The following is an 11,614-nucleotide window of genomic DNA, read 5'->3' as shown; positions in this document are numbered from 1 at the left end:
ATTTTACAACTTGTTTAATTTTAGCAGTATCGTTTGAGAGATGTCTATACTGGCAAAACTGAGGCAGTACTGATTCATATTTTTCCCCTTTTTGTTCTTTATACTTGGATGGAGTTGAAAGCACTTACTCAGATTTATCCCTAGTTGCATTAGGCATAAATTTACCCATTATATTTAATTTTCATTGGAATGCTAGCAAAGGGATGGGGAAATACATAATAAAAGAAGAGTCCTAAAGTTTTTTATTTGGTCTATGTATTTACTGAGATTACATTATTCTAATAAACCACTGTTATATCAGTTAAAACATGTTCCTCCTAATCATCATAAAAGCAAGAAAATGTTGATGGCATGTCTGTAACACATTTTTTGAGTTGTATTTAGTTGGAAGTGATGGTCAGCGTAGTTCCCCACAGATATAGAAATCCCCAAGGAACAGATCTACTATTATAGTTTTTATTTTAATTTAGTCAGTTATCTGATAATACACATCTATATTCTCTAATGCTATAAGACTGAGACTACAAATGACCTTCTCAATCTAGCCTTTAAAATCAAACCTGGATGAGATATTTAAGGGAGGCAGTAATAAAATGGCAAAGTCACCATGTGGTATGAAGAGACTAGCACTACCCAGTGTGCTTTGAACCAGCCACTTGAGTCATTGGACCACTCTGACATTTTTAAAACTGCTTGTTGCACTTATATAAAATGGCTATTTTCAAAAGGTCAAATAATATAATAAATGTAAACCCAAATTATAACCAATATTGTTCTTTGCAGCAGTATGGCAAAATATAAAGGTCATACTTAAAAGGTAGCTTACAAGGGAGCCTGTGGTGAGACTCAGAAATCCAATAGCCAACTCAAGAAGCTGTAGCAGACGTTGCGGCCCTGGGTCAAGAGAGAGGCTCAGCTGTGGCAAACACTCTGCACAGTGGGTGGGAAGGCAGCTGATCAAGGGGCCACAAAGGCCAGCTGGAAAGGGATAGCAGAAAGGGCAAGATTAGTTCCCGTTGGGCTGGACAGGAACCTGAACTCTTGATCAGGAGTCTTTGGGCCAGTCCCACTGCTTAGCTGTGAAACGGGACACCATGAGCTTCTGTCTGGTTGTAAACAGCTCTCTTCTCATATCTACTATTAGATTTATGGGAACACCTTAGTTGCACCTATATCTGGACATGATTCATGCTACAAGAAGCCTGACAGCTCTATAAAAAATGCAGATTGCCTTGCTGTATGTTTCTCTTCTACAGCCCTGTCTCTAGATGCCTCCCGTAGTGTTGCTGCAGCCAAGGCAGAGTTACCTAAGCAGGAACCCAAAAGTGCCCCCCTAGTGCTGGCACCAGACTTTTCCTTGGGTGTGCCAACAATCTTCCCCAGAGAGAGGAAGAAGAAAGTTCAGTGTATGATTTCACCATCTAGAAAACAGCCACATCTATTTCCTCAGTAACTGCTTAAGGAGGGACTGACTTACAACACCAGATGATTGCCTTCTGCATTATCTCTGAAGTAAAGTAATGGTATTCCTTACATCATGCTGCACTCTATGAGGAGAAGTTATCAATAACTGTTTAATGGGAAGATTTTTTATATTTTCTTATACTTTTAAAATGTTTAATGCATCTCTACTGCATTTTTCTTCCCCTACATTGTCCTTGGTCAATAAAAGTAAGTTATGAAGCAGGGGGACATGGTAGCAGGTGATATGATGAATTACCTCTTTTAAGAAGTGATGTTCTCTTCCACTACGGATGTAATGTTTTTCCCGGGTAGTTGGAAGAACACTCTTCTGTAGGAGCTCTTAGTCATCTTAGAAAGAGAATGGAATTATTTGGGTACTTTGAAAAGGTTTTAGCAGACTTTTGTATAGTTCAGTTCTAATAAAGCCCCTCCCTTTATTTGTGGGTGCAACTGAAGTAAATAGAATCAGGATTGTATTTGTGTAATAAACTAGTTTTTATTGCTAACTCTTACAAGCAAGACATAACCAATACAATACTGTAACTCAGATCATATCCAGCCTGCAGAACTGAGAAAAATTCAAAGTGGAAATCTTTTTTTAAAATATTATTCAATTAACAGCATTCTCCACCAGATATAGAATAAACAATTTTAATTTATAGTTTTAATGCAGGCAAAAGCATTCTTTTTTTTACACATCAGTAAAATAAAATGCTAAATAGTACATTCATATTTTTATCTTTCCACATGTAAAGGCTTTCAGCTAATAGACTTGGAATTGAGCATCTTCATACCCTCAGCTGCAGTTTAGGTGGCGAGCCCTAGCTGCTTCACCACCAAGGTTTCCATAGGAAAGGGTGTGGAAATTACAGCTCCCTGACCAAATGACCTCACACCCTGAAAGCAACCTGACCACAGAGAAGAAGATTTCTCCTTCTGGAAACTGTCTCTTCCCAACTTGAGCGCATTTCAGACACCAGCATCTAGAAGAGATGGGAGAAGTACCCAGTGTAGGATTTAGTTGTTACAAAAATACGTGAATTCCAGTCAGTGGCTGCTGCTGGAGATGTTTAAATTCACTCAGTGAGGGCTTTTCTGGCTTTAGATTTGTAGAGGTCCCTCCTCTGTGGTTTCTGCATGTGGCAGAAACCGTCCTCTGTGGTTTCTGCATGTCACTCTGCTCAGGGCATTTTCCACAGCCCTTTCTGATTCAGTTGCTGTGCTGGACTACAGCAGAGCCAAGATCAGGCTCAGAACCTGCTTCTCTCACCCTCAAAGGTTCGAGCCCCGCACAAATGTCATCTGTTCTCAGATGTAGGAACCAGACAAGACTCTAAGATTTATATGGACCAAAAAGAGGGGTGCAAAAAACATGCATGTTGAAAGTCCAGTGTTCAAAGCACTCAGTGTGAGAGAGGAAAGACCTGCATTTTCTCAGGACTGTTTCCACTTTACAGCTAAATACAGTTTAATTCCAAGTACAGAATCAAATCTGGAAGCTAGCAGTAAAGCTGGACTGTATGCCAAAACCACTGCCCCATGGCATTGCTGTCTCATTCAGATACATCCTTCAGATGCTGCTTGGATGGGTGCTTTAACCATGAGACTGTTAGGTAAAAGGTGGGCTACCTGCACAGGGGAGGGATATGGCTGAATCATGGCTCTGTGAGATGAGCTGCTTCACTGGGCTGATGTTTGTTGGCATCACTGCAAAGCTGTAGTTTACTTCATCCCTCGAGCAAGGTGTCTGTCCAGGAGTGAGAATATGAAGTTAAAAATACAGAGTGCAAATCTAAAAGCTCCTCAAAGCATTATGTAACTTTGGAAAATATCAACCGTGAAAGTGAAAATTTTATATTATAGTCAGGCAAATAAAGCAGGTACTTTCCCTCACAGATGTTTAAAGACTTAGGAATGGAGATGGTTTCTGTTACCAGTATCTGATACTCTCTGTTGCTGAAGTTTTGAGCTGTCATCAACCTCCTATTGGATATTGTTAGAAAAAGGAAGGAAACCTCTAATTCCCAACCTAAGCTTGCATATCAAATATCTTAGTAGTTACACACAGTTTTCAATAGCTGTTAGGTTTACACTTCGTATTTTTAACTCTATACTCTCACCACTCATTTTGCTTTTTCACCTTCTTCCAGCTCACCCTTCATCTATTCCCAGAAACCTTCTGCCTCAGTCCTTACCAATCAAGCTACTTTTACAAGCATTGTCATTAAGAATAGATAAAGATCCTTTAAATAAATTATTATCTTTGCTTAATAAGATCCAGATAACCAGATGTGCTAATGCAAGAGATCTGTGTGCCTGGGGGCGTCCATCTTCTTGTTAAAACCAAGTTTGGACTAGTTTAGAGTCATATGAATTTCAGTTGACACACATACAATGTCATTTACCTCTTGTTTCATCCACTGTAGCTCTCATTCTTGGTTTTAGGAAGATGCATCTACAAAAACGTGTCAGATTAATTGCAGGTAGAAACTGTGGGTAATGTGTGTCATAGAGCCCTTTCAGTGAACAGAACCAAGGTGAGCCCTACTGGGTAGGCTTGCCGTGAATCTTACGGAGTTGAAGAAATACTACTCAAATGTTTATCAAAAAAGCCTCTTCTTCAAACAAAACTTTTTATCTTGAAGTATTCAAAGAGAGAAAAGTCATGAAGCATACTAAGCTGCTGTAGGATAGCCCTAGCTCCGCATAGGTGCAGGAGAGTGACACGGCATGTTGAGAATTCTCCCCATATTCTGCACCCATTGAAGTGCAGCTGGAGTATGGAAAGATCATTGCAAACATCTGTTCCTGCATATGGTTCCACTAGTTTAGTTCTAGACTTACCTGTCAAGATGTTATCAGTAATGCTGAGTTGTGGGACTGAATTTCGCCAACCAGAACATATTTCTGGTCTGAAGAGCTGGACCCGATAATCTTAAAGGTATTTTCCAACCTAAACATTTCTATGATTCTATGAATCATGATAATCAATACGAAAAGGACTCCAATCCTGTAAATACAGGTTCCTCGTATTACTAACTATGTTAATCATAATCACTGTTCTTGCATTTTGCTTCAAAAACAAAGCTTTGCAGAGAGCCACAGATAGCAAGGATGCAGTTATATTTAATTCAAAGTTATAAAAATAGGAAATGACCATTAACTTTATTATGTTGTTAATGAATTATAAAATGTATATCATCAAAATAAATATTCTTGAAATTGCTTCCTAATGAATCACTTACACAATGTGCCTACTCAGTTGTGTCAATGATTAATTATGTTCTTGCCTCCTTCCTGGAATACAAATGCTTTTATTAAAGCAATCCAAAGACAGTAAGACAACAGACTCATTCTTATGGTCATTCATTCGGTTGTGGATTGATAGAGTATTCCTTTCAGCGTCTTTAGAGTGTATCTGAACAGCTGCAAGTGGCTGTGACATAAATGAAAGTTCATGTCACCTTAAGCAGAATGAGATGAGAGACAGTCTATTCATCCAGTTTCATCTTATCAGTGCACAGTCATTAAATACTATCTGGAGCACTGTGATAAATACAGAGCGTACTGTGCCAGCTGCAGGCGTCATCAAGATGGGAGCCTTTTTACAACATTCTGATGCACAGAGGTGAATTATTCCAGAATATCAAACATTTCATTAGTTCTCAGCTTCAAGATACAGCTTTAAAAGTGGCCAGCCTCACCGAAAAAAATCATTATATCCTAATGCAATACTTACAAATCGGTATTTATGAAGTTCAGCGACTGCCACCGTGCAGGAGCCTCAGAAACCTTTGAATAGGTGTCATCCTTCTGCAAGGCTGAAAAGCAGTTGCTTATTTGCATAATGGCATTCACATCATTGTTGAAAGATTAGGACTGATTTAATGAAAGTGATCATGGGCAGAGAAAAATGCTTTTGCACTGAATTTAAATAAGCAAATCCTGAGCTTAGGTATTCCTCTTTGACTTCCTAGTAAAAGGCACATGGAAAACCTTGACTGCCAGCTGTCCTTGGCACACACGGGCTTCACGTCTGTGAAGATAATTAATAATGTTGTTTCTTTTGCCCAACTGCTTAGATGTCAGTAAGCAGATTATTTTAATCTAGTTAAACAACATGTGCATTTACATGGAAAGAAAGGAGCACTGGAGAATTAGTTTAGTATGGTTGTCTTGCATAATGCAAAGCGACCAATTTACAGAGACAGGAAATGAGGAGGGGTAGTAGTAAGTAGGAATGTACCACATGTGGCTGTGGGATGCAATGCCTTCAGGGTATACGATTTAGCTAAAATCAATGAAAGTTAAACCAAAATACAATCAATCCATTATGAAGAATATCCAAACATAAAAAATTCATCTTTTATGTGCTCTTTTTATTAAAAAATAATTGATTCAAGTGAAAGTTTAGTAAAAAGAAATACTCAGTTACCTTGTACGTAGGCTGTGGCAAAACAAAATCAGTAACTTACAGAAGAAGAAAGTAAAGGTTTTTAGTATTTTGTAAATGTTTTGGATGACAAAGAAAAGGCAGAGTGCCTGAACCACAGCTGACTGCATTTGATAGTGCTCTTTTCCTTCAAAGTGCAACATTTGCATGTGGGGAAAACGACATTTAAAAAAAAGCAGCACAGCAAAGAAAAACACAATTTCCTTCACTTATTAAAATGCTAAATGTTTCTTTTTTGGTTCAATCCTGCATTTCTTTTTGCACATGCAGCTCACTGAATTGAGTCAGTGGCCCTCTGGGCAAGCCCTCAACAAGTCCATTATGGAAAAAGAGACTCTTCCTGCGTTCGGAGGAGTTTAGGTGTAGCTCTGCATGAGGAAAGATTTGGGGTAGGTCCTACTCTTGAAAATCCTCACAAGGGGGAAAACCCACATCCTGTCTGTTTGCACTGACTGTGTCCCTTTCAGCAGTGAGGTCCCATAGGCTGGCCAGCTGGGACAAGACAGACACTCACTATGAATGGCAGGTGGATGCAGGACAGGACAATGGGTGTCTCCCAGTCCTGCGACGTGAGGGGGGAGCAGGTCCTGCAGGATGTGTGGTAGGGAGGGAGGGAAAACCCAAGTAAAGGCTCCCTCCTCACAGTCTGCTTGGGTCAGCCTGTCTGGGCAGAGCTGTGTAAGGTACCTCCCTAAGCCGATGAGGGGAAGGGCAGAGGTGCTGACTGCAAGGGAGCAGCCATCTCCTCCTGGTGCTAGGCCCTGACTTGGCATATTCTCCGTGATTTGTTTGGGCAGAGAAGCCCGTGCAAGAGCTACTTGACCACTTTTGGCAAAATCTGTTTTTCCCTGATACTGCCAAGAAGCCTCTGGCTAGCTGTGCTCATTAGCCTAAAGCAGCAGCTGTGACCAGCTTCCTGACAAATGAATGCACTTGTGTGTTCCTCATTCATTCACATACAGATGAAAAAAGATACAAGCATTGAAAGACTAGTCCACTGTCTGTGTGGTGTGGCAATAGGACAGCTGCTGTTTCCTCAGCAAAACTCACCTGGGACTTCTGTGGCACCGAAAAACATCTGGCTTCTGAACCATTCCCACAGATCACTCCATCCTCCTTACCTCCAGATGCTCAGCCAGACTTTGCCCATATGCAGGACCAGATCGACCACAGGAAATAGCCATTGAAGAAGCAATTACTGAGTTAGTGATCTCTGTTGTGACTACAGAAGCATATTTCTGTGCCATGGAAGTCAGCAGGGAGGTGCAAGTGCAAGAGAATATGAAAGATTAGTGAGTATTGGTAAGTCAGGGCTTGGGACTTCTTTTCCCAAAACAGGAATGTGATGCTCTTCTCTCTGAGCAGCATTTACGTGAAGCACCTCTGCTGTTTATTAGCAGAACAAACATATTACTGAGCCAGCCCAGTGGCAGGGAAAATCAATACATTAAAGGAGGTTGGAGTTCAGAATACATATACCAGGCACACATATACATGCTTAGATAAGAAAATGGATAACAACTGAAATTCAATTTAGGGACTTCATGACTTATTCTTTATGGAAAGTGTCATCCACTTCAACACATTCCTTTATCATGTTCTCCCTTAATAAGGATGTTGTCCTTCAATTGAGTTAACTCTCCTTGTTGCTTAATTATTTTAAAAGAGGATCTCAATTACTCTCTTCATAATCCATGGTCAGACATGTTTGCCTGCACTTATTTATAGCAACTGAGAATTTTTTTCTTTAGTCTTTTCTGGCATTATCTTTAAAATTTGCAGTTTTTGCTAAACACATTCAGCCAAAAGAGTAACACAGACAAATCTAACTGCACATATACAGGCTAAAATGTACCTTCAATGGGATTGCTCTCAAAAATTAAGCTGTTCAGAAATATTTATGAAAGTCATAATTGAATTGTGTTCTTGAAGGCTGGAAATTTGGGAAGGTCATTAATGTGGATTGTTTGCTGTAATGCCAATAGGTGATGTATTATTGCACATAGAAAATTAACAAATGCTGATAAAAATTGCACTGCATTTGCATTTATTACATGCACAGAAAATTATGTCTCTAGAGTATCTGAGCATGTTGTCCACTACAGTGATTTGCTGCATATGGAAATCAAAGGGGACCAAACAAAAAACACTGTGTGCCATTTTTTTTCCTGCTCCAATGCTTTACTTTCTGAAGTAAAAATGTGTGGGCAGATACATATCAGAGAACTATCCAAGCTAATTTTAAAATCACAGCCCTCTGAGCTGATTTTCTGTGCTAGGTTATTTCTGTACAACAGTTGTAAAGTGGACATACCTAGCTTAGTGCGAAGCTATGTCAGAGTTGTCTGTGCTTGCTTAGTCCTGCAGGCACATAGACACACTAGAAATCATGTCCAGAAGTAAGATGGAACCTAGGGTGTTAATATTTTACTCTTTGGTTATTATTTGCACTGTTTACAAAGCATTATACGGGAAAAAAATAAAAAGTGGAAACATAATTTTACATTTTACCAAATGGTCTGTGGATTAAAGCAACAATGACAACAACAACAAAAACAAAACTCAAGAGGGTTTTTGGCTGCAAAGCTCAAAAATATTTCCCAATGTGCTGATCAGCTCATGTTTATCATTAAGAAATATTGCAGCACTAGCTGTAATACACTGAATAACACAAGATTCAACTTGAACAGTGTGAGAATCTCATCCTGCTGCAAATTGCAGAGAAGGCAAGGCAAGGCAAGGCAAGGCAAGGCGAACTAGTGTGAAAAACATGCAAAGCACAAATATTAGGCTGGATTTAGAGAGCTGCAAGTTATTTTACAAGCATTATAAATTAGATTTTTTCATTTAAATTAAGATTTTGAGATCTCAACTAGCTTACATTATAACCCAAGCATCAGCATTAAAATAAAGATCAATAAGTGGTTGAAAAGATTTGCAGATAATTTAATCTCGGTCTTTATCCTGACATGCAGGGCAAGTAAGCAGTGCTGCAGCCTGGTGATTAGCAGGAAGGCAGTTCCTCTGTTTGGCTCCGTAGCCTGTAGCTCCGTGCCTCATGAGTGGCTCATTCCTGTAAGTTTTATGCTTCTTTTTGCCAGATGAGGCTCAAATGAAGGAGTATTCAGAAATAAAGGGATCATCTACTACATTTCATTAGATTTTATCCTGATCTTTTATACTGAGACAATAATTTAATGCCTGATTCATGATATCCCTTCCTACACTAGTGAAAAACAAGCAGGAGAACTCTGATTGCGGTTGCCAAACCTTCTTTTGAATCCTGCTGACTTCTTGATTTGGGTGATTTCCTCTGGAAATGAGTGCTGGGTAATAAGTCATATGGAAAATCACCCATTTTATCAGTGATAGATGCACTGCATTGTCATTTCATCAAGAAAACTTTCTTGGCTGGAGTAGCAGCAATCCCTTTTGCTACAGAATAATTGTTATAGCTTTTATAGATGAGCATCACCTTCTCAGACCTTCAGTTCTTTGAAAATGTCAACAACAATTGAATAAGAAAAAGCTGGCTATGCTGTCTACTGTAATTTCCAAAAGGCTTTCAGCAAGGTCCTTCACCAGAAGCTTTTAAGGAAGCAAAACAGCTGTGTGGCAAAAGGGAAAGTTGATGTGTGGATAAATAATTTATTAAAAGAAAGGAACCAAAGGGTGAGGGCAAATGGTCATTCTTCATGGTAAAGTGAGATTGTAAGGGGGATCCTGCAAGAAATTCTTACTGGCACTTGTGCTTTTCAACACTGTCATATGGAAACAGGATGAGGAGAGAGGTTTGCTAATGATATGAAGTTAATAATTTATTCTGGATAGCAAAGATGATTGTGTAGACTTGCAGAAGCAGCCTGCTAGATTGAGTGGGCAATAAAATGACAGATGAAATTTGATGTAGACAAATATGAAGGTGGGGGAAAACCAATCCTAATTTCATATATAAAAAGATGGGTTGATTGCTTCCCTCAGCAGCAAAAACCCTGGGCTATGACAGATAGTGCCATGAAAACTATCCATGCTTGCTATCAGTATGCAGTCTAAGACAAAGAAAGTATTAACAGTCGCCAGGAAAGAAAGAAAGAGAAAACTGGACATCATCATGATGCCACTATGTATGTCTGTGATTTCTCAGTCTTTGTATTCTGCATGCTGTTCTGGTCTTTCTTCCTAGAAAAGGTGTGGAGAGACTGAAAAAGCTTCAGAAAAGGGCAACAAGAATTAACAAAAGCGTGAGACTGCTTTGGCATTAGGAACAACAAGAGAGAGAAAACAAAACAGTCTGAAAAAGAGACAACAAAATGGCAGGGAGGGAAACTGCACAGATATTTGTGAAATTATGGAAGGCGTTGAAAGAGGGGATCAACAGCACACTCCTTCTGGTGGAGGAATGGGGCTCTGGCAGATGAAAGTAGTAGGAAACAGGTTCAGCTGACAGCATAGGAGGTTGTTCCACCCTCAGGGTGTCCCTGGGCTATGAGTTCCTGCTCACAGACATCATGGATGTCCAAAGTTTGTATGGATTCGGGGGGCACAGGACAAGGTCATGGAAAAAAGCTTTGCTGAGGATTACAGGGTGCTGTTAGTCACTTGCAGTCACTGCTGGAAATAAGGCACCACCTTAAGAACCTTTCTGGTCTTATGTTGTAAACAGCAGCTCTAAATGTTAAAAAAAAAAAAAAAAGATAAAAAAAAAGAAAAGCAGAAAAGCAGATTTTTTTCTCCTAGAATAAGTGGTTCCTGAATTTTGGAGACAGAAACCTACAGTGAAAAGACAAACATGCTGTTTTACCCTTTACATTTGAGCTTGGTTTTGCACCCTTCAAACTCACCTTCCTTCCTTGTTTGTATCAGCTGAGAGCACTGAGGGGGATCCCCTTGTTTGAGTAAAAGCTGTGTTTGTGGCCACTGTGGTCCCTGAACATGTTTCCACCACTCAACTATCGTACAATACAATGCTATTAAAAACATTCAGTTTTTCAATAAAGGTGGGACTCCTTTGGCTAAAACCACGTTAAACATAAGACTGATCAGCTTGGGAGTTATCAAAATGTCCTGATCATTTTTATCACTCCTACTCAGCTCAGCTCACAGTGCTATCTGTTCTTTAGAAATGATCAAAGAAAATACAACTGTTTAAAAAATACTGAGCATAATTTCAGGCTGCACAGGAAAACTGATAACACTATGAATTGGAGTAAAGCCAAGCTCTTACTTTGAACTAAAAGTAACACAAGGCTAACTTAGTTGGTTATGCTAAGTGCTAGGCTGTGTTTAACACTGAGTTTTAGCTGCCATTTGTTAGCCCACTACATTTCCTTTGTGAAGGAGAAGATTTGGTCTGATCAATTCCATTGCTGCTAACAGTGGGCAAGGGATTTTAGAAAGCATCCACAGGGTACAAAGAGCACTGCTGGGCTGTTTACCTTCCTCCTAGAGTTTTCTTGTGGAAGGGTACAATATAATTCTTTGGTTTTAGCAGTTAATTTGCATCAGTTGCTGTCTCTCATCTGTTATTCCCCATACCTGAGACTGTCGTACTTTGTCCTTGCCATAATGGGTTTCAGTGAGTGTGTGTGATGTCATGAAGAGGATTATTAGCTTCTAAATTATGACAAGCGAGAGCAGATGAAGTCTTAAAGCAAAAGATCTTATTTCCCTGAAATAGTACTAAAATGAAATTGAATC

This window comes from Neopelma chrysocephalum, unplaced genomic scaffold (genome assembly GCF_003984885.1).
Source record: "Neopelma chrysocephalum unplaced genomic scaffold, ASM398488v2 Primary Assembly neopelma1_23, whole genome shotgun sequence".
In the NCBI taxonomy this organism is placed as follows: domain Eukaryota; kingdom Metazoa; phylum Chordata; class Aves; order Passeriformes; family Pipridae; genus Neopelma; species Neopelma chrysocephalum.
The sequence above is the reverse complement of the archived record's forward strand: the minus strand, read 5'-3'. Positions refer to the sequence as shown.